The 22,118-nt window shown below is 41.7% G+C and overlaps 1 long non-coding RNA gene and 2 pseudogenes across 1 annotated transcript in view; all 3 read right to left on the bottom strand.

Moving 5' to 3' along the window:
- Positions 1 to 22,118, bottom strand: part of LOC135365391 (uncharacterized) — a 384,630-nt gene that overhangs the window by 38,969 nt on the left and 323,543 nt on the right. The window lies entirely within an intron of this gene.
- Positions 4,480 to 5,233, bottom strand: LOC123854492 (B-cell CLL/lymphoma 9 protein-like; annotated as a pseudogene).
- On the bottom strand, positions 6,607 to 7,885 carry LOC135361448 (B-cell CLL/lymphoma 9 protein-like; annotated as a pseudogene).

Genomic DNA, 22,118 nt, shown 5'->3' with positions numbered 1-22,118 from the left:
GTTTTGGTTTTTTTTTTTTTTAATTTTTACTTTTTAAATTAAATATGGTTTCTTAAGTTTGTTTTGTGATAGCCAATCTGTCCTCACACTGCTATCTCCGTGCACGCCCCCCCCCCTTTCAGTGGAAGGAATGCAGACTCTGTGAGGTAGAATAATTCCAATAGGCCACATAACGTTAAGATGGGGAGACAGGATTTGAACCCAGGACAGGTCGCCTCCCTGTTGTACCTGCAGGGTTGAAAAAGCACAGTGTGCTCTTCTGTGTGGTCTGCTTGCTCCAACGAGCAGGGGTAAGTATAGCGTTCTCTTTTCCCATAGAAGTGAACAAGATACAAGTCTGAAAATTTAAATCCTTGGTCATTCATTATTCTTAAGTATGTATGTATATAGATATCTATATATATAGTCTATATACATATATACACGTGTGTGTGTGCTTGCATGTGTGCATGTGTTTGAAAAGTCCTTAAAGCCCATGTATTTTTTTCTGGTTTTGATGAGTTCTTTAACCTCCAAATAGTTCTGCAATCTGTCATTAAGCCTCAGAACTCCTGGAACCCTCATATGAAGTTAACCCATATTCCAAACTTAATCAGATTTATCCACCACTAATCTCTGTATCTATTTTTAACAGAAATATCTTATTTGTTATTTTCCCCAGACAGAGCATGTCTCTATAACAAGCCACTGCAGCAAATTCTTCATCCTTGTAGATCAGAGTATAAGACCTAGATCTCAACCCAGAGACTGTTTTATCTTTCATTTTTTAGGGTGGACTATAGAAGGAAGGACTGTGTGACTTAGGCATTACAAAGACTAATTCACATTCAAGGCTACATTTAAATTTATATGTCCGTCAATGCATGATTATGCCACTTAATTGGTAATTCCATTCCAGTTCTACCACCCTGGGCCAAAGCAAAGTGAATCACAACAAACAAAAAATCAAAAACTTACTTTATTTGATGACAGTCCTAAATGTGTAGCATTCTTACAATTCACATGATGAGCTGCTTCTCCCTGGTACCCACTAGACATGAAAAACTTGTGTGTCCCTAGGGTGACCTAAGTTAAGAAACTTCAGAGGGGCCACCTCAAAAGGCTTGTATTAATGATGCAAAGAATGCCAGAACCCTTTGGAACTCTTCACTGGAAGTGGGCCCGTCTTTTAATGCTGACTTGAGAACAGAGAAGAAATGCAAGGCAAACAAAACTAAGATGCCCACCACACTTTCTGCATCTACAGTATGAAGGATTTTGGGCTGATGAAGAGAATGATAAGGACCATTTAAGTTGCAACATTCTTTAATGATCCGATTTTCCCCTACATAATATGCTTCTCTGCCAGACCCAATGGTATTTTCACAGAAACTCAAACTACTTTACATGGAGTAGGCTGCTTAATATGATTTCCCTGTGAGTAAAATAAAATAGCTTTTTCGAGGCCTGAAAGGGATTCATAGCATATCAGTACTAGAGCAGTTACTTTTTTCCCTTGGGTTTCTTATTCTGGACTCATGAGCCACAGAGTACAAGACACAGTTGTTTACGCTACTTCCAACTAGCTTCAGAAATTGTCAAGGTCTGTGTGAGAACAATGAAGAGACTAGAGGTATATCACATTTCCAGAAAACCCAGAGTTCCTGAGAAATAATTTTTTCAAACTTTAAGATGTTCTAAAGTAGCTTGTTATTTTAAGCACTGACATGGCAAAGAATCCCTTCCTTTAGCAGATAACCTTCCAACAGCTTTTCTATTTGGCAAGTTGAAATTTTCCTAAGTTGTATTTATTTAAAGTGAGTACACCTGTGAATAAATAGAGAGCATTAAACTCGGGAGAGGGACAAAAATCTCTGGTGAACCGGCGGTGGCTTGCATTTGCTGCCCCACATCAATGCCATGGGGCTTCCTCATTATCCCAGTGCATTTAGAAGCTAAGAATCTTTGACGTGACATTTCTTAAAAACACATATTTATTGTACCCATTTGTCTATGACTACTTACGGAGTGCTATCATCATAACACCTAAGCAAGTTTAATAAAAAACATTTTAAAAATGAAGAGTCTTCACAAGATTCCTTCTTGAATATAAATAAAAACATAGTGTGGAAAATATCAGCTAAAAAAAAAGGATGGCTACAAAAAATTGAGGTGTAGGCCTGTACTCAGAATACAGCTGACTCCTGAACAACATGGGGGTTGGGGCACCAATCCTCAGTACAGCTAAAAATCTGCATATAACTTTTGACTGTCCAAAAGCTTAAGGACTACCAGTAGCCTTACTGAGGACGTAAATAGTCAATTAGCATGTAATCGAAGGGTCTGGCCGAAACAAGCTGCTTTAAGAAAATAATTTGGGGATGCCACAAAAGAGTCATTTTAGAATGCCAATGAACCTGATAAAATTTTAACCTCCAGCTTTTCCCAAGGGACACTGTGCAAAAGATTCGTATCCAAGTCCCCAGTTTCCACACCTGCAAGAGGATCTGCCGGCAGCGTAGGGATATACCATCAGCATGGCCTTTCACATGTCACTTGATCTGATGTGGCCACTCTTTTCTGAGCCAGGGCAGAACCACGCTGTTACAGACTGCATGTGTCCCCTCCAAATTCATGTGTGGAAACCTACTCACCGGTGTGCTGGTAGGAGGAGGTGGGGTCTATGAGAGGTGAGCTGGTCACGAGGGTGGAGCCCTCATGAGTGGGATTAGTGCTTTCATAAAAGAGATGCTGGCCCCTTCCTCCATGTGAGGACGGAATGAGGGGACAGCCATCTGTGACCCAGGAAGCAGATGACATCAGACACCGAATCTGCTGAAGCCTTGATGTTCGACCTCCAGCCTCCAGAACAGTGAGAAACAAATGTTTCTCAAAGCCAAAGTCTATTGTAATTTGTGACAGCAGGCTGACCAGATGATGTCACACAGTAGGCCCTGATCCTGCCTAACTGTGCTGATAAGAAGCAATCTGATAAACTTCCCTTACCTTTTAAGGAATGCTAGCATTTTCCCCTCAGCACCTTGTAAGCTCATGGAAATGCCTCTGTCATCTGCTGCTTGGTTTCTCTGAAGCTATTTATAGCTCAGGTTAGGTCCTCCTCCAGGCTACTTTTTTTTTTCTAATTTCATAAACTGATTATCAAGTCTCAACTTGTTTGAATTGCTCCCTCCACCATTCTCCATGTAATGGATACTTTAAAGTGGTTAAAGAAAACATTTTACGCACCTGCCTAACATTCAATGAACATGTATATGCTAAACATCTATATGCAAAAAATTTTGGACGTGGAGCATCCAAAAGTTGAATCAGACTCAGACCCAGCTCTCATGTAGTTTCAGCTTACAGGAAAGATGTTTTCAAAAAAGGAAAAAAAAAAAAAAAGGACAGAAGAAAGTGTTCAATGTCACTAGCATAGCAAGTTCAAGGGAAAACGACATTTGGTCTTTCCAGGGAGATCAGGAAGAGTCTCCTGAAAGTCATTTTTTGATTGAGACTTAAAGTATTCTTTTTAAAACAGTCTTATAAGAAACAATATATTTCCTTTTTCTGATGTCACAGCCCCAGCAAGTGGTTTTATACCAAATTTAATGGCAGTTACACACAATGTTTTGTGTGTGGGAGGAGGAAGAAAGAGAAGTAAGCACACAATTCAAAAATACAAAAACAAAAACAAAATCTTGGATAACTTTTAGCATCTGTTCCACTCCTACATTAATAAAATTCACCTGGGAATTCTGAGGAAAAGGAGAACAGAGAACAAGGGCGGGGGGTAAAGAAGGGCATACTGGTGAATAAAAAGCCACAGGGGGGGAAAAAAGCCACAGAGATCCCCCCCCAGGACAGACTTCACTCCCCCTCCCCAAACCAGGAGGACACTGTGCTGGGAAGCTGAAGCTCTTCTGCTGGATTATGTCCCCAAAAGAAGGCTGCCTGCTGCAGCACCCAGCGGAAGAGTGGGGGAGGGCAGCAGGGAGGGAGCGGCCGGGTGGGGGGCGGGCATAAGGGAAGGAAGCACTTAGCTGAGCAGATGGTGAAGAGTGAAGGAGCTGTATTTGTATATTTAGAGAGATGGACAGGGCTGAGGAGCTTGTAAACTGAAAAGCAAATGTCCTAAACTTAATTATTTTTAAAAAAGAAAGATGTCCTTGCTATCCCTACCCTACACCCAACTTGTTAATAACTTAGTTCTTTTTCTTTTTCTTTTCCTCTTCTTCTTCTTCTTCCTTTTTTTGGGGGGTGCATTTTATTAATACTTTGCTCTTACTTGAGAGAGTTCAGTGATCTCACTGGGCTGAGGCGTGACATGGACGCACCTGTACCCAGAAGGATGGCCAGAACTTCTGCTGACCCCAGACCCACCCTGCCAGGTAATGCTAGTGCCATTCTGAAGTCTGGCTTGCCATTATCCCCTGTGCAATAACCCAGGTTGAGGATCCCAGTGCTGTGTATAGCCTGGGACTTTACTTCTAACTCTATGACCTAGAGATCAGGGTCCATAGACATAGAAGGCATGCCATTCCTCAGCGTAATGAAGGAGTCAGGACCCCTAGGGCCTCCAGGCTTGCAAGGTGCTGCATCTGCTGAATTTTGAGGTAGGTTATTGGGATGGCCAAGTGTGCCTTCTTCTGGAACACCAACATCTTTTGGGAAGTTCCTCTGCCTCCACTGGGACCATGGTAAGGAAATGGCACCTACTCCCATGACCCACTGTAGGTTTGTGTGACATCAAATCAGGCTCCACTGAAAGACATGCTGGTTCCCATGGTATTCAGGTCATATGGTTGGAGTGAGAAGTGGCTGGGTCATTCCCACTGGGCTGAGGGTTGGCATTAGAACATGCAATTTGAGGATTTCGTGTATTAATGCCCATTCCTGGCGTGCTATTCACAGATGGCAAGTTGGGTGTAAGAGTTAGAGGGGAGTTGTCATGTGAATCAACAGCAGTCTTGATGGTATGATGGTACAAGCAGGCATTGCCAACTTGGATATTCAACACATCATAATGGAGAGCAGGTTTGGGAAAGGACAGGCTCTGGAGGCAAGCTGTACCAGAGAAGACATCTGGATACTCACAGAAGCAGAACAAGCAGAGCAGCAGCAGACCCTAAGATGGGACTATTTAATCAAAGTACCAATGTCTGAGCCCACCATCAGGCCCACCACATACGGTGGAATCTGGAGAAGCTTGAGGTTCCCCAATGGCAAGTTCGGCACTGACGACTGGACTGCACATGGTGGGAGGTTTCAGAGAAATATACGAGCAGAATGCACATGGTGGCTTGCCAGAGATTTATTCATGGGCTTCTGCCTTGGTTGTGTCAAACTGGGGGAGCTGTGTGTAGAAGCTAATGGGGTTTCTAGAAGAACCAACAAGTAGCAATGACTATGACAAAGCTGGCCATTAGCCCTTTGGTGGGTCTGACTGGCTCTCTGAGATTTTGCAAAAACGATTATTGCCTCCTGGACCTTGAGACACAGGAGGGAATGGCCCAAGGCCCATGCCTTCCTCCTGCAGGGTACCCACCATATGGCAGGGAAACCATCCTCTGCTAAGCAGGCAGCATCTTGGAGCCACCTGAGTGTAACTCATCATCTCTCCAGGGCACACCAAGCCTCTCATCTTTTAAGGTATCACGTTTGTTGGATCTTGTGTTGACATTTAAGTTCACATCTCTCTTCATGGCATTAAGGCCCATCCCAAACTCAAAGCCCAACCAGTGCCCATCTGTGGGGCATTGCTTTTAGAAAGTCATCGCTGGAAATGGAAAATGGAAATGTTCACTGAGAGCCGGGGATCATCCTGGTTATCTCCATGCTGGGCCTGATGCCTGCCATGCTTATCCCAGGGAGAAGGCCTGGGCATTCTTTTGCCAAATGCTGTTGAAACCTCTCCACAGACAACTCTGGGGATTTTGGAAGTGCTCCCCTCAGTCTAGACCACCGAAGATGGCTTGGCCAGGAGAGAAGTTTCAGTCATCTAGGATTTTTTTTTTTTAAAGATTTTATTTATTTATCTGACAGAGAGAGACACAGCGAGAGAGGGAACACAAGCAGGGGGAGTGGGAGAGGGAGAAGCAGGCTCCACGCAGAGCAGGGAGCCCGATGTGGGACTCGATCCCAGGACCCTGGGATCATGACCTGAGCCGAAAGCAGTCGCTTAACCAACTGAGCCACCCAGGCGCCCCAAGTCATCTAGGATTTTTCCCCTATTGTCTGGCCCAATGACTCCAGAAAGACCAGGTCTAGGTGCACAACTGGGGATATCTGTCCTTTCCATTGTTGAGCTTATCATTCCTGCAAATCCAAGGAGGCCTATCTGCCCCCTGGCATGTTGGGGTTGAGGGTAATCGCCCTAGGGACAGAGAATGTGGCATACCAATACTATCAGGAGATGGCTCTTCTTGCCCAGGTACCTAGCTTTCATCAGGAGTCATCTGCTATCAGAGGAGAGACCCCTAGATCAATTTGCAAGTCCATGTTAATAAACAGTCATACCTGGGGAGAGTACTGTGGTACTGATTCCTCTACTACTCTTTATAAAAATGCCTCCTGTCATTTCAGCCAAAACTCTTTGCTCAGGAACTATATGATCTGGGTGGTTGGATCCTAGGGGCCCACAAGGGAGTTTGTTGAAGGTAGAACCACTTCAACTGGAGAAAAGGACACATGTCTGTATCCTATAAGGACAAGCAGAGCCCCCACATCTGTCTGGGGCCCAAGTCCCTTACCTAGGCGTTGGTACTGAATCATCATGACCTGTATAAACCGTTATGGTTACTTGGGAGTTCCGTGTAACACCCCAGCATTCTGCATTGTTTGTGCTATGTGAATACTTTCTCATTAGGTAAAAGCATATGCCGGATATTTCTGAGAGTTTGAAAGGAAAGCTACTGATGTTTCAGCTGCTCATGAAACAGTCTATCTGGATTCTCTCCCAGGGTGGGGGGATCTCCACCCAACATTAGTGGAAGGGCTGAAGGGAGAAGGGGGAGGAGATATAGGGATTTTCCAAAGAGCTATTTCCCTGGTAGGAGACAGAGGAAACTGCTTGGTTTGGGGGCATCAAATTTATTTGTCCCAATACCATGTAGGAGCAGTGAAATATAGCTGGCCAGGCTACATTCTACAGAAGGAATCAGTTTGTTTTCTCCCCCAGGCCTGTCCTAGGCCAGGAGACACATGGGAGCAGCTGGTCTGGGGGCTGATGCCAGAATGCAGAGTCATGGGCAGTTGGCATTCAGAGAGGAATTATGGCCCTGGTTGGCTGGAAGTGGGGGCTGTTGTAGGAGAGGTTTTAGATCATTCCAAAGGCAGTTATCTGTGTGTTCAGAGGGGCTTTGGTTCTCTCTCTGTCTTGCTGCTAGGGATGTCCTGGATTTGGAAAGGAGTGGCAGTTTCAACTTGACCCTCAGTGCAGCTTCTGCAGTCTGTAAACATATGTACCATTTGGGCTAACATCCTCTGAGCAGGTGTGGGATTTGGACAAGTCTGACTGTGGGAAAGTCTGGAAGACCTGTGGGTCATGGAATTTGATAGGCTCATCACTGTGCTAAGAATCCTGGGACTTCCTGTGGTCAGCATAATTACTTTCTTTAGTCCTGGGAGCTCTCTGACCAAAGGAGGGGATGAAAATATCTTGCTCCCTTGGCACCATTTCCAGTTCCATTCTTCAGGCCCATGATCTCATCTGACCCAAGGAGTGCTTGAGGGGTATGGTTCCCACTCTTGGGAGTCACAAGGAGAAGGGGGAAGGAGACTGGGATTAACTGGCTAGTTTCCATGTTTACTCTGCATAGAGAACTTAGGAACCAGGTGGGGCTTTGCAGAAAGGGACATCACTGTAGGAGGAATGCCCATTACCTCCCACTCTACCTTGGGTTTTGACTCTCTTTCGTGATGGGGAATTTCCCTCTTTAGGGTTACTGGAATGGACCGAACCCCTGAGCTTGCTGTCACAAACAGGAACAGGCTCTCTGAGTTCTTCTCAGATGGCAGCAGAAACAGCTGTGTAATAGTAACCTGATGCTTTCTGCGTGTGTCCCCTCATGCTGGCCACCTGAATGCCTTGTTCCTCTTTGTTCTTCTGTGCACTGAAGTTGGGTCTTGCAGCTACACCATTCTCTAGGTAAGCCTCCTGCTGCCAGAGGAGAACCTTGTATCTCGAGGGCACAACAATACAGAGAGCTTGCTGATCCTGGAGCTCAGGGGTCCAGGAATCATTCTCAAAGGCAATCCACACCTTTCAGGACATTCGATTTCTTCTTTTTCTATAATGGGACACAGAAGAACTTTCCAAGATCATCTCCCACTCCCAAACAAAAGTGAAAATCAGGGCGCCTGGGTGGCTCAGTTGGTTAAGCGACTGCCTTCGGCTCAGGTCATGATCCTGGAGTCCCTGGATCGAGTCCCGCATCGGGCTCCCTGCTAGGCAGGGAGTCTGTTTCTCCCTCTGACCCTCCCTCCTCTCTCTCATTCTCTCTCTCTCAAATAAATAAATAAAATCTTTAAAAAAAAAAGTGAAAATCAGGCTGACATCAGTTAGTTCCATGTTCAGTCTCTGGATGTGGAGTGAGGGCAGGGAAAGGGGAGTTGGCTTTGGTCCATGGCCTAGCCAGCTGCTAGGCTGGGCAGCCCCTCTTCTCCTAGCCCCTGCAGCTCTTAAAGTGTTTTAACCACTGGAAGGGATCATGTAAATGAAGCATATAAGAAATGAGGTTGGGGGCATCTGGGTGACTCAGTCAGTTAAGCATCTGACTCTTGGTTTCAGCTCAGGTCATGATCTCAGTGTCGAGATCGAGCCCTGCCTCAGTCTCCCCACTCAGCTAGGAGTCTGCTTGTGATTCTCTCCCTCTGTCCCTCCCCCCACTTGCATGAGCTCTGGCACGTGCATGCTCTCTCTCTCTCATTCTATAAAATAAAGAAACAAATCTTAAAAAAAAAAAGAAATGAGCTTGGAGAGGCAAGTTGGGACAAAATTTACAGTGTTTTGGTAGGGAGTGAGGAACTACCAAAGATTACTACTGCACGTGAGAGTGACATGATCATGACTTGGCTTCAGAGTGATTCACTCTCCTATTATTGTTTAAAGGAAAAAGAGATTCTTTTGGATGCAAGCAAGAGAAAACCAAATCAAGATGGCTTCGCTGATAGAGATTATCTCATAACAGGAAGTCCATATCTATAAAGAGAGACTTGATTGTCTTTTACAAAGCAATGGTGATATTTGAAACCAAGGGATTGGCTGAGGGTGTCAAGAGAGGACACAGACAAAACAACAACAAAAAAGTGACCAATAACAGAAGTTCAGAGAACGCCAAAGAGGAAAGCTAGGAGGCAGAAAAAAAATTGAGTCCTTATTATCCAATTTTTTGCCATCTCTATTTTAACACAAGAGTTCACCTCTACCCCCTCAATGATTATTTTTAAATGAAAGTGATTTATTTAAATGAAATGAAAAAGACAGTCTGTCAGGAATATTACATTCTCATTTCATAAAGCCAGTTTATCCAAGCCTAAGGATAACCACAGGTCCTTCCTCCATAGACAAGCCTTCCAATCCATTTCTAAATAATTTTATTTACTGTTACCAAAAGTAACTAGAATATTCATCCCTAGGGGCCATTTGTCACCTTATGAGAAGTTTCTGCATGTATATAGGGAGCACCTACTGAAATTCATAGAGAAACTGAGTAACCCACAGTGCAGTGTCCCACTGAAAACAGGAAAGGTGCTGTTTCACAGATGTGCTACAGTTGTCTGCAGCTAGGCTGGGCACTCAGCCAGAGGCTCAGATATGAATGCCCAAGTCAGGGACAACTCTTCATGTATCCTGGCAGATCATCCTCTAAGACGTGATTATAATCACCATGAGATTCTATTTTGCACAGCAGGATAAAGGGATATGGACTTAATATTACAAAATGAAAAGGCTATTTGCCCTCTTCCGTTTTTTTTGAGAGAGAGAGAGAGAGGTGGTGGGGTGAGGAGAGGGAGAGGATGAGAGAGACTCTTAAGCAGGTTCCACACCCAGTGCAAAGCCTGATTCGGAGCTCGATCTCATGACCCTGAGATCATGATCCGAGCCGAAATCAAGAGTCAGACACTTAACCGACTGAGCCACCCAGTTGCCCCATGCCCTCTTTCACTTCCAAGCTAGCTCAGTTAGGACATCACTTCTATCATTCTTGTGACCACTTGAGGTATATGTGCCAACCCCCAGACAAGGCAGACATCACTCAGCACTCTGCCACCTGTTTCCTCATCAACAGACCAAAATGGCCCCTCACAGGAAACACACACTAATGATTCCAGGGGAACCAAAGGGGATGATGAACCTCTGTAGATGATGAAGTCGATGTTAGGCAACCAGCTCTTGCCAAATGATTCCAAGGTTCACACCTAAGGACTCAACTCCTTGCCCTTGGGCAGATGTGCTTTTGCCACAGAAAATAACGAAAACTATCTAACTTGAATTCAACAGTGCTATATTCTGTAAAATGATATCAGAGCTTTTAATTTAGAAAGGCCAATTGTGTAATTTTTAAATTAATCCCTCAGATACTATACACTTCTTAAGCAGATCTGAATGAATGAAAGAATAAGTAAACATGCACAGACATGTAGCTATAGATAGTTAACGTTTATTAGTTAACTAGTGACCTGGACAGGCTGAGCAGCAATCTTCAAGACTGTAAAGGAAAGCTGCTAATTAACAGAACCTAAAACACCCCATACTCTTCTGGAACAATGTGTCCACAGACATTTGCCTCACAGAGCTAGCTGGCTCTTCCAACCATGATGGCTCTTCCAACCATGTCTTTAAACTGTGCTGTTACAATATGCATACAATTCAATGCATTCAGTAATTAGTTCTCAGCATCTTGTGAACTGAGGACCTATTCCCAGAATGATTTAGTACAGTTTCCTCTAAAGTTCATGCTAAAATAAGGAATAATTAGGCTCAGAAGGGTTTTACTTAAAACCTTGTGCCTCTACTTATCTAAAATGGCAGTGTTAATTAGGCTTCTCATAAATTTCCCTGCCACACTTCACTCTGAGGATCACACACCTCAGGTGTTCCCTCAGGGTCTGGCACGGTGCTGAAAACCCATTGAGGTGGGAGCTGCTCTGTCTGGAATTCCTTGAAATATGTTATTCACTTAGAGACACAAGGTTCTTGTATGGCAATGTAGTCAATGGTGGTTTTTGCCCTAACCACATATCCAAGTCAATCTGTTGGGAGTTAAAAAAAAAAAAAAATTGGTCTAAGCAGAGATACAGCAAATGCTCTCCATGGACCGGGTGATGGCCTGTGAAATGTCACTAGTGCACGGAGTGATATGTACAGAAGTTGGGAGTAAACACTGAGAAACTGTTATAGCAATCCGATGGAGTAATGTTTTATCCAATAAATTTAATATTTTTTAAATGGGGATTATATTTTATGTGTCACGTTTTTCTGTTTCATTTTCATTATAGTTCATCTTCTGGTAGTTGATTTTTCTTTCTGCTTATAGATCATATTTCCTATTTCTTTGCATACCTGGTAATTTTTTAATTGGATTGTGGAGAGTGTGAATTTCCACTGCTGGGTGCTGGCATTAGTCATATTCCTTTACACAGCAGTCAACTTTGTTCTGAAATACAGGTACGTTACCACAGATCAGTTTGATCTTCTCAAGGTGTGCTTTTGGGCTGCCTCCAAGCAGGTCTCACCCTGTTTGTTTCCCTTCTGTGAAAGGATCATACTCCTAAAAGGACTTTCGTCCAATATCTGAAAACCACTGTTTCATATATTTTGCTGGTTTCCTAATCATTTAAGGTGGAAGGGTAAATCAAGCCCTATTACTTCATTATGGCTAGAAACAGATGTCCTAGGACTTAACATCCTTCATTTTGGCATCCAGTAATTCACAGATAGGTAATTTTACTGTATTTTATAAAAATATCAATTTATAATGGAAGTGAAGTTAAAAAATGAAACAAAGCAAAACAACCAAGAAACCCAAACAACTCAATTTAAAAATGAGCAAAGGACTCAGATAGACATTTCACAAAAGAAGATCCCCAAATGGCCAATGACCACATGAAAAGATGCTCAAAATCACTGATCATTAGAAAAAGTGCAAATCAAAACCACAATAATATACCTACCTCATACTCACTGGGATGGCTACTATCAAAAACAACACCAAACAGAAGCCCCCAGAAAATAACACATCTTGGCAAGGGAAAAATCAGAACCCGCATCCTCCATCCCTAATGGTGAAGTAGTACAGACTCTATAGAAAACAGTATGGTGGTTCCTCAAATAATGAAAAACAAAATTAGCACATGATCCAACAACTTCACTGGATTGAAAGAACTGAAAGCTGCGACTCAAACAGATACTTGTACACCCATATTCAAAGCAGTATTATTCACAATAGCTAAAAGGTGGAAGCCACACAAGTGTCCACTGATGAATGAATGGATTGAAACGTGTGGTATCCATACAACGTAATGCTATTCAGCTTTCAAAGAGAGGTAATTCTGGCATATGCCACAGCCTGAACGAACCTTGAAGACATCGTGCTAAGTGAAATAAGCCACTCAAGAAAGGACAAATACTGTATGATTCCACTTACATGAGGCACTTAGCATAGTCAAACTGGGGGAGTCAAAAAGTAGAAGTGGGGTGGCCAGGGGCTGGGGGAAGAGGAGAATGGAGAATTATTGTTTAACAGGTACAGAGTTTCAGTTTGGGCAAACGAAACATGTTCTAGAGATGGTAGTGATAGTTGCACAACAATGTCCTTGAACGTACGGTGAATGTACTTCATGACCCTGAACTGTATACTTACAGATGGCAAAAGGGTAAATTTCAGATGATGTGTATTTTATCCCCAAAAAATTATATTTAAAAGCAAAACAAAATCAACAGCTACTGGATCTTTTCCCAGGTAGCCTGAGAATCACTCATCTATAGAGGCTGGCGGTAGGAAAAGGCCTAAGTGAGGGGGAGTCTGATGAGCTTTCTACCCACGATCAAAGATGACAAACAAGCCTTTCATGCCACGCAGGGACCACCCAGCCAGGGAAATGGGAAGGTCTAAGGACGTCAGACCTATAGAACCTACCATGGTGGCTATTTTTCTATCATCTGTTTTCCTACTTAATTAGCAGCGAAATCTTTAACAATGGTCTATGTGGTGGGCTTCACGCACAGTGAGGAAAGTAGGATCTGGGAGGCTTATTGTCTTCCGCAGTGAGTCTGGGGGACAGACCTCAAGAAGTTGGGGCGGTAGCAGCTGCTCTGAAGACAGACAAAAGCAATTAAGTCTCTGTGTTCTGAAGGGAGGAAGAAGAACAATACTGGCCCAAGACATATTGTTTATCCTAAAAAGAGAATGTTATTAATAATATGTATAACATGCTCCCATTCCTACATATTAGGAAAATAAATATATATAGGAAATACATATATTAGGAAAGTATATATGTATTTAATAGAAAATATGCTGGAAGGAAATAAACCAAAATATGAACATTGGTTATATCTGTGTAATCAGATCATGGATTATTTTTACTTTCTCTCTGCAAGTTTTTTTTATCACCTGTTGTCTTCACAGTGGGTAGGTAAAACTCTTCTATAATCGGGGCAAGAAAGCAATTTTTATTTAGAAATTAGAGAAGGACTGAAGGGAGATGTTATGTGGCCCAGATGTGAGGTACATTTAATTTTCTTTTTGGAGATTTATGTATAAATTAGTCTATGTTTCATTATTTCTCATTCCACTTTTGTTTTTAACATTAGAGATCTAACCAGCAGTTTGTGCATTAAGGTAACAATGCTTATCGTTTTATGTGCTAGAAATGCATTTCATTCATCTAGGTCAGATAAGATTAGAGTAATTAAGGTCACTGGACTTTGTCATTTAACAAATCCTTAAATCCAACTCTAATCTCATTCATCAATGCCACAAACGAAGGGGTTAATTGCTAACATACAGTGTGTCCCACCCAGACACTAATGTTATAATATTAAATGTTATTAATGTATTGCTTTGTATCTTTAGACAAGGGCTGATGTATTCACTACTCTAAGAGTTAGAGATTTATTAGTTCTGAAGAGGTTATCCCTGGGGTAACTCATTATCCCTTGTGCAAGCACAGAATGTTCTGTGACAGGAGAATGTCTAAGATGAAACAACCCAATTAATCAAGATGGGGCATGCATGTGGTGGTTTTGCAATATGAATCCACGCTGTCAACTCTCGAATTGTCACCGTGCCGCCCTGTGGCTGAGGCCATGCCCCCGCTAGCAGGCTAGCCGCCGACGCGGAGAGGGGGATCCTGCTTGCCTGTTGCCACATCAGACTCCTGCTCAGTCGCCTCGCTGCAGCTCTGACTATCATGAGGCTTTACGATTCTCCTGCACCAAACCTTTCACCACTTTAAAAAGGAGATAATCGGACTGATTTGAGGCTTAATCCATCTCTCCCTTCCTTGATCCCTCCCTGCCGCCCCCCACCCCCGCCTCGTCTCTCTCTTTTCCTTTCTCCAATTCTGACAAAGGTGCTAAGGAGGAGTTAAAGTTCCTAAAGGGCAGTCTCGAAGGATCAGCCTCCAAATAAATGTGTTATCTCAAAATGTGGAATCCTCTGAGGCCATTAAAAATGATGTCGTAAAAAGTTTTTGCACACACAGGAATGTGTTCACTTCACGCTGTTATTGTGAAAAGAGCGGCTTACGGATGTAACGCTATGAACATAGCAGATGACTCCAATTTTGTAAACTAAAATGATGCGGAGAGTCTCCGTCTATTATAAAAGATGAGAAGGAGTAAAAGACCTAATATCAACATTTGAGGGGGAGAGGAAAGCTTTGCTGGGTTGTGTTTCTTAGTTTGTTTGATGCCTATATATTTTTCTCCATTTTCCAAATATTATAAAGGAGAAATATATCACTTTCTAAAAAAAATTAAAAAAGACTCCCAATAAATTTTACTTTTAGGGTTATTCTCTAAACCAGGGATAGAGCAGAGTCTATTTCTTGCTACCAATTCCAATGCAACAGCAATTTTCCTGTAAATCTTGATCTTGTCATGTTGGCATGAGGCTCAAACAGAAATTGCTCAAACGTGCCACCTTTTTCTCAAACTAAAATCTTATATATACCTTGACCCTCTTTATCACAAAATCAGAAAACCCATCCAGAAACGGAGGGGCGGGGGGGGGGGGGGGGGGAGGCATTGTCCCAATCAGTTCTGCTTTTTCCTCAAAACTCTACAGGAAGATTTCATAAAGAGGCTGCCTTGGGCCCAGGGGTCACTTCCTTTGGGAATGCTTTCCTCTCTCCTCACCCTGACACCAGGAAGGAAAACAAAACAAAACAAAAACAAACAAACAATAATTGGCATTGTTACTGTGCTCAGAGCTTTGAAAGTACTTTCACACATAGTAAGAAGGATGCAAAGAGAAACTCTTTCCTGAGTAGTCTGATGCCCTGCTGACAGACACGTCCCCTCAGTGAGTACATTGTAACTGGGGTCCCAGGTGGCAGCACGGGGACCCGCAGAGGCATGGGATAAGGGAGCTGACCCTTAGAGCTGATGTCAGCCAGCCCCTATTCTGATCATTTTACACATGGCATGCAGCCCTCGTGGCGACGCCGGGAGGAAGGTAGCATTATCTGTATCGGGGGTCAGCAAACTACAGCGCATGGGCCAAATGTGGCCCACAGCTTGTGACTGTGAATAAAGTTGTATTGGAACATAGCCACACCCATTTGTTTACTGTCTGTGGCTGCTTTCCTGCTACAACCACGGCACTGAGTAGTAGTTGCAACAGAGGCGATTTTCCTACAATGCCTAAACTAGTATTTGGCCCTTTATAGAACATATTTGTCGACCCCGATCTACTGATACCTATGAAGAAGGCTCAAGGCCCCTGAGCCACTGACTGGCAGGACCAAGACGTAAACATGCATCTATCTTACTTCAAGCCCACATGCTTTTCATTTCTCCAAACCAGAACTTCAAGAGTAAGACCCTAGCTTCCTCTGAAGCATACCATACCAGTGGCACCTTACAAGCTGAGAAAGAGGACACATGGAAAACTGTGCTATTATTTTTAAGACACATTAAGAAACATAGTAACTATTGGATTCCTTAAGTGAAAGAATACTTCACTGTAACTTACCTCTTGTTTTTCAACTTTTAACTCTACAATGAAAATTATAAACCAGAAAATTAAAAAAAAAAAACCCTAGTGAAATTTTACAGGCAAAATTGGCATTAGATTTCATTGTATAGCTTTCACAGAAAAAAAAAGACCCTAAAAATACATAATGTGTTCCTTTAGTGTGATATGGTACCATCTGTCTGAACTTGCTAGCTTCTTCCCAGCCTAGATAGGAAGGGGTAGGGAAACATGTGCCTAAAGTAAGAGTCTAATCTAGTCTTCGTTTTTAGCATGGCTTTTGTTTTAAATGTCAGTGTCTCTTTCAAAACTCCTTTTGCTAACTTCTTAACCACTCAGTTACCTGGGGCATAGCAGACACTTTCTGTAGGGGCTTGATGGAAGAAACTACTAACTCTTACTTGCTCACACTACCTTACCCACTGGTAACACAAAGGTACGAGGCATGAAAAACAGAGACCAGAGAAGGGTGGGATGCTGGCTCCATTCCCTCTGGCAGCAGCAAATGTAGGAAAGGGAGCATCTCCCCAAGACCTCATCTTTCTTAGAGTCCAGCAGCTGAGTGGAGGAAAAGTAAGGAAAATCCTAGAGGACTGTCCTTGGCATGTCCTCACCTGTGGTGGGAAGGATCTGGTTCATCTTGCTTCTTCCTGAGGATCCCCAAGGAGTACGTCATGACTCTGGGAAAAGGCAATTCCTCAATGTTTACAAGAATGCATGGAGATTCAACCATCTTCTGGGAGCAGCTAGCAGGGGCAGAATGAATATAGAGGGTGTCAAGTGATATCCTTAGCATGGAAAAAGAAAGGAGGGAGATGAAAACAAGGGGGTGGAAGTAAGAAGAGTAAAATAATCTGAAGCCTATAAAATCTTAAATGAGAGTTCTCAGAGGAAGCTACTATCATACAAGGAAAATGGCCTCAGTTGCCATTCTAACTATACATTAAGGAAGAGTCAGTACAAGAACTAAGTGGAAAGAGGTTCCCTTCGATGTCCTTTTAAAAAGCTATACCAACAGGCGCCTGGGTGGCTCAGTTGGTTAAGCAACTGCCTTCAGCTCAGGTCATGATCCTGGAGTCCCGGGATCGAGTCCCGCATCAGGCTCCCTGCTCAGCAGGGAGTCTGCTTCTCCCTCTGACCTTCCTCCTTCTCATTCTCTCTCTCTCAAATAAATAAATAAAATCTTAAAAAAAAAAAAAAAAAGCTTATACCAAAGTATAACTTACATACATTAAACTTTCCATATTTAAAACAGAGTTTGATAGCTCTGATGTATGTTTACATGGATGGAACCAGCACCACAACCAGGATGGTGAACATATCCATCACCAGCAGAAGCTGATTCATACCTGTCTGTAAACTCTCCTTCCCAATTCTTCACTCCCACCTCCAGGCGACCATCCACCTGGCAGACTGTTAGTCTGCATTTTCTAAATGTTAATGTAAAGGAACATACCATTTTTATCTGGCTTTTTACACCCAGCATATTTTGAGATTCATCCATATTATATTTTATAATGTAGCTTTATGCCTTTTTATTGCTGAGTAATATTCCAGCACACAGATAAGCCACAGTTCACTTATCTGTTTACCTACTAATGGGCATTTCAGTCATTTCTAGTTTTGGCTATGATCACTTAACGCTTAAATCTCTGTAGGACGTGCTTTCATCTCTCTTGGGTAAACATGAGTTGAGAGGATGGAGCATACAGTACATGTTTGTTTAAATTTCAAAGAAACCATTAAACTTTTCCAAAGCAGTTGTACCATTTTACATTCCTACCAGTAGTGCATGAGATTCCAGTTGCTTCAAATCCTTACCAACCCTTTGTATGGTTACTCTTTTTAATTTTAGTCATTCTAATAGGTGTGTACTGGTGTTGTCTTATGTTTTCAATTTACATTTCCCTAGTGACAAATGATGCTGAATATCTTTTTCATGTACTTATGTGCCCTCTGTATACCTTCTTCGGTGAAGGGTCTGTTCAGATCTTTTGCCCACTGTTTAGCTAGGTCTTTCATTTTCTTATTATTGAGTTTGGTGAGTGCTTTAAGTATTCTGCATATAAGTCCTTTATCAGATATAGATTTGCACATATTTTCTCCCAGTGTGTGACTTGTTTTTCACTATTTTAACAGTGACTTCCAAGAGCATAAGTTTTTCATTTTAATGAAATCCAACTTACCAGTTTCTTTTAAGCACCGTGTTTTGGTGTCACAGCTAAGCAATCTCTGACTAACTCAAAGTCACAAGGGTTTCTACTTGTGTTTTCTTCTAGAAGTTTTATAATTTTAGGTTTTGTGGTTAAGTCTGTGATCCATTTTGAGTTTCTGTTTGTATATGATGTGAGTTGTGGATTGAATTTATTTATTTCTTTGTATATGAATATCCAATTTTTGAAAAGCTACTCTTTACACTAAATTGCCATTAAACTTTGTCAAAAATCAGCTGTCCATATATATGGTGGATCTATTTCCATGCTCTCTGTCCTGTTCCATTGATCTGCATTTGTCAATCTATACCAGTAACTCAGCACTTTGATTACCATAGCTTTATATTAAGTCTTAAAATGTGATTGTTAGTCTCCCAACTTTGTGCTTTTTGTCAAAGTTGTTTTGTCTATGTTACATCCTTTGCATTTACATGTGAGTTTTTTTAGTATAGCTGACACACAATGTTACATTAGCTTCACGTGTAACCTAGTGATTCGACAACTTTATGTTATGCTATGCTCGCCCCAAGTATAACTACCATCTGTCACCATATAACGCTATTACAATACTATCAACTATATTCTCTGTGCTGTACCTTTCATCCCCATGACTTATTCTATAACTGGAAGCCTGTATCTCTCACTCTCGTTCACCCATTTTGCCTATCCCCCCCCATTTCCCTCCCCCCTGGCAATCATCAGATTGTTCTCTGTATTTATAGGTCTGATTCTGCTTTTCATTTGTTTGCTTATTCATTTGTTTTGTTTTTTAGATTCCACATATAAGTGAAATCATACGGTATTTGTTTTTCTCTGACTGACTTACTTCACTAAGCATAATACCCTCTAGGTCCATCCACATTGTCATAAATGGCAAGATCTCATCCTTTTTTATGGCCAAGTAATAGTGCATTGTATGTATGTGTGTGTGTGTGTGTATATATATACCTCCGTGTGTTTCACCATTGAAATGGTTTAATATATATATATATCCCACATCTTCTTTATCCATTTATCTATCGATAGGACTTGGGCTACTTCCACATTTTGGCTATTGCAAATAATGCTGCCCTAAACATAGGGGTGCATATATCTTTTCTTCAAATTAGTGTTTTTGTTTCTTTTGGGTAAATTGCCCAATAGTGAAATTACTGGGTCATATGGCATTTCTATTTTTAACATTTTGAGAAACCTCCATACTGCTTTCCATAGTGGCTACACCAATTTACCCTCCCATCAACAGTGCACCAGGGTTCCCACTTCTCCACATCCTCACCAATACTTGCTATTTCTTGTCTTTTTGATTCTAGCCATTCTGACAGGTGTAAGCTAGTATTTCACTGTGGTTTTGATTTCCCTAATGATTGGTGATGTTGAGCCTCTTTTCATGTGTCTATTGGCCATCTGTATGTCTTCCTTAGAAAAATGTCTATTCAGGTCCTCCAACAATTTTTAAATCAGATTATTTGGGTTTTTTTGGGTGTTGTGTTGCATAAATTCTTCATACATTCTGCATATTAAACCCTTATCAGATACATTATTTGTAAATATCTTCTCCCATTCATTAGGTTGCCTTTTCACTTTGTTGATGGTTTCCTTCATAGTGCAGAAGCTTTTTATTTTGGTGTAATCCCAGTAGCTTGTTTTTGCTTTTGTTTCCCTTGCCTGAGAAGACATCTATAAAAATGTTGCTATGGCCAATGTCAAAGAAATTACTGCCTGTGTTCTCTTCCAGGAGTTTTATGGCTTCAGGTCTCACATTTAGGTCTTTAATCCATTTTGAATTTATTTTTGTGTATGGTGTATGAAGTGGTCTAGTTTCATTCTTTTGCATGTGGCTATCTAGTTTTTCCAACACCATTAATTAGAGACTGTATTTTTCCCATTGTATATTCTTGCCTCCTATGTCATAAATTAATTGATCAGAAAAGCATGGGTTTATTTCTAGGCTCTCTTTTTGGTATATGTGAATTTTAGATTTAGCTTGCTAACTACTGAGATTTTGATTAGGATTGCATTGCATCTACAGATCAATTTAGGAACAACTGGTATCTTAACAATACTGAGTAGTTGACTCATGAATGTGATGTATCTATCCATCTACTTAAGTGTTCTTTAATTCTCTCAGCATAGTGTTACAGTTTTCAGTATGCAGCTCTTTCTCATCTTTTGTCAGATTTATCCCTAAATATTTCATTTTTTGGTGCTATTTATTGAAATGTTTTACTTAAATTTCTGATTGTTCCTTGCTAGTATATGGAAATAGAATAGAATGTTTTATATTGATCTTGTATCCTGCCAGCTTTCTTCCTTTTTTTTAAAGATTTTATTTCTTTATTTGAGAGTGAGCAAGCAAGAGAGCATGAGCAAGGAGAGGAGCAGAGGGAGGAGCAGAGGGAGAGGGAGAAGCAGACTCCCTGCTGAGCAGGGAGCCCAAAGTGGAGCTCAGATCCTGGGACTCCAAGATCATGACCTGAGCCGAAGGCAGACACCTAACCAACTGAGCCACCCAGGCACCCCAGATCCCACAACCTTTCTAAACTTGTTAGTCCTAACAGCTTTTATTTTTGTTTGGATTCTATCTGCTTTTCTAGATAGTTTCTCATGTTGTCTGTGAATACTGACAGATTCCTTCTTCCTTTTTAACCTGGATGACTTATTCAATCATTCATTCATTCATTCATGCATTCATTCACTGATTTCTGGTCTTACTGCACTGTTTAGAACCTCCAGTAAAATGTGGAATGGAATGATGAACAGACATCCTTGATGTTTTCCTGATCTTATTCCTATAGATTATCTTTAAAAGCACTTTTTAAAGTAGAAAGAAGGAAAATGCAAGAAGCAGGCTAATACCATTCAAGTAAAAAGTGAAGAGGGAAAAAAAGACTAGGGCAAGGGAAGAACCAGCAGATGGGGGCTGGGTTTAAGCAGATTCTGTGGACAGGTCAGGCAGTGTTTCAGTCTTGGGAGAATCTGATTAGGTAAGCAGCATTTGTAATCTCCATAGCTAGACATCAGTGCAGGCAAGCTGGAAGACAGATGACCACAACCTGACACCCCTAGTGATCAGGGATTTGTCCCTCCCATGCACTCTGTACCATAATAGTGGAAAGCACATTTTAATACTCACGGTAATAATTTATTTATCAGCCTGTAAGACTGAAAATATGCCTCAAGTGAAATATCCTTCATTACAATCTCTAGGTTGCTAGGATCTGACCCAACTTGTGGACATTATTAGGTAAAAACACACCCAAAAGAAGGCAAACTTATCCAAGCCCCCAAAGCAGCATGAACTTATTTCTTAGTCAACAAAGCTTGATTATTGATTGGCTTTTCCCAGTGTTTTGTATGATAGCACCCCATGAAAAACAAGTTGAGTTTAAAATAATTCTGCTTGGAACTGAATAACAATTTCTCAAAACAGAGGCAAAGCCTCATGTTCTCTGCTGGGATTTTGCTGTATGCATCTCTTTGTATTATGATATGTGAATTCAATCATCATTTACATTCATATATTCAAGTAAGTCTGGTAAGAAAAAGAGCACTCAACCAGGAGTCAGGAGCTTTGTATTCTAAGTTCATCAGACTTTTTAAAAAATATATATGGAACAAATATGGAGAGGCACACTTGCGCAGCAGGAAAGAACACGGGAGTCTCTTGAGTTAGGAGAGAGACAGTGACTCTAAGAAGGGGTTACAGCTATTTGGAAGAGTCACC

Source organism: Mirounga angustirostris, unplaced genomic scaffold (assembly GCF_029215605.1).
Source record: "Mirounga angustirostris isolate CCGP_5_RB_7025 unplaced genomic scaffold, mMirAng1.0.hap1 SCAF_7, whole genome shotgun sequence".
NCBI classification, from domain to species: Eukaryota; Metazoa; Chordata; class Mammalia; order Carnivora; family Phocidae; genus Mirounga; species Mirounga angustirostris.
Note: the sequence above shows the minus strand (reverse complement) of the source record. Positions and strands in the feature narration are given on the sequence as shown.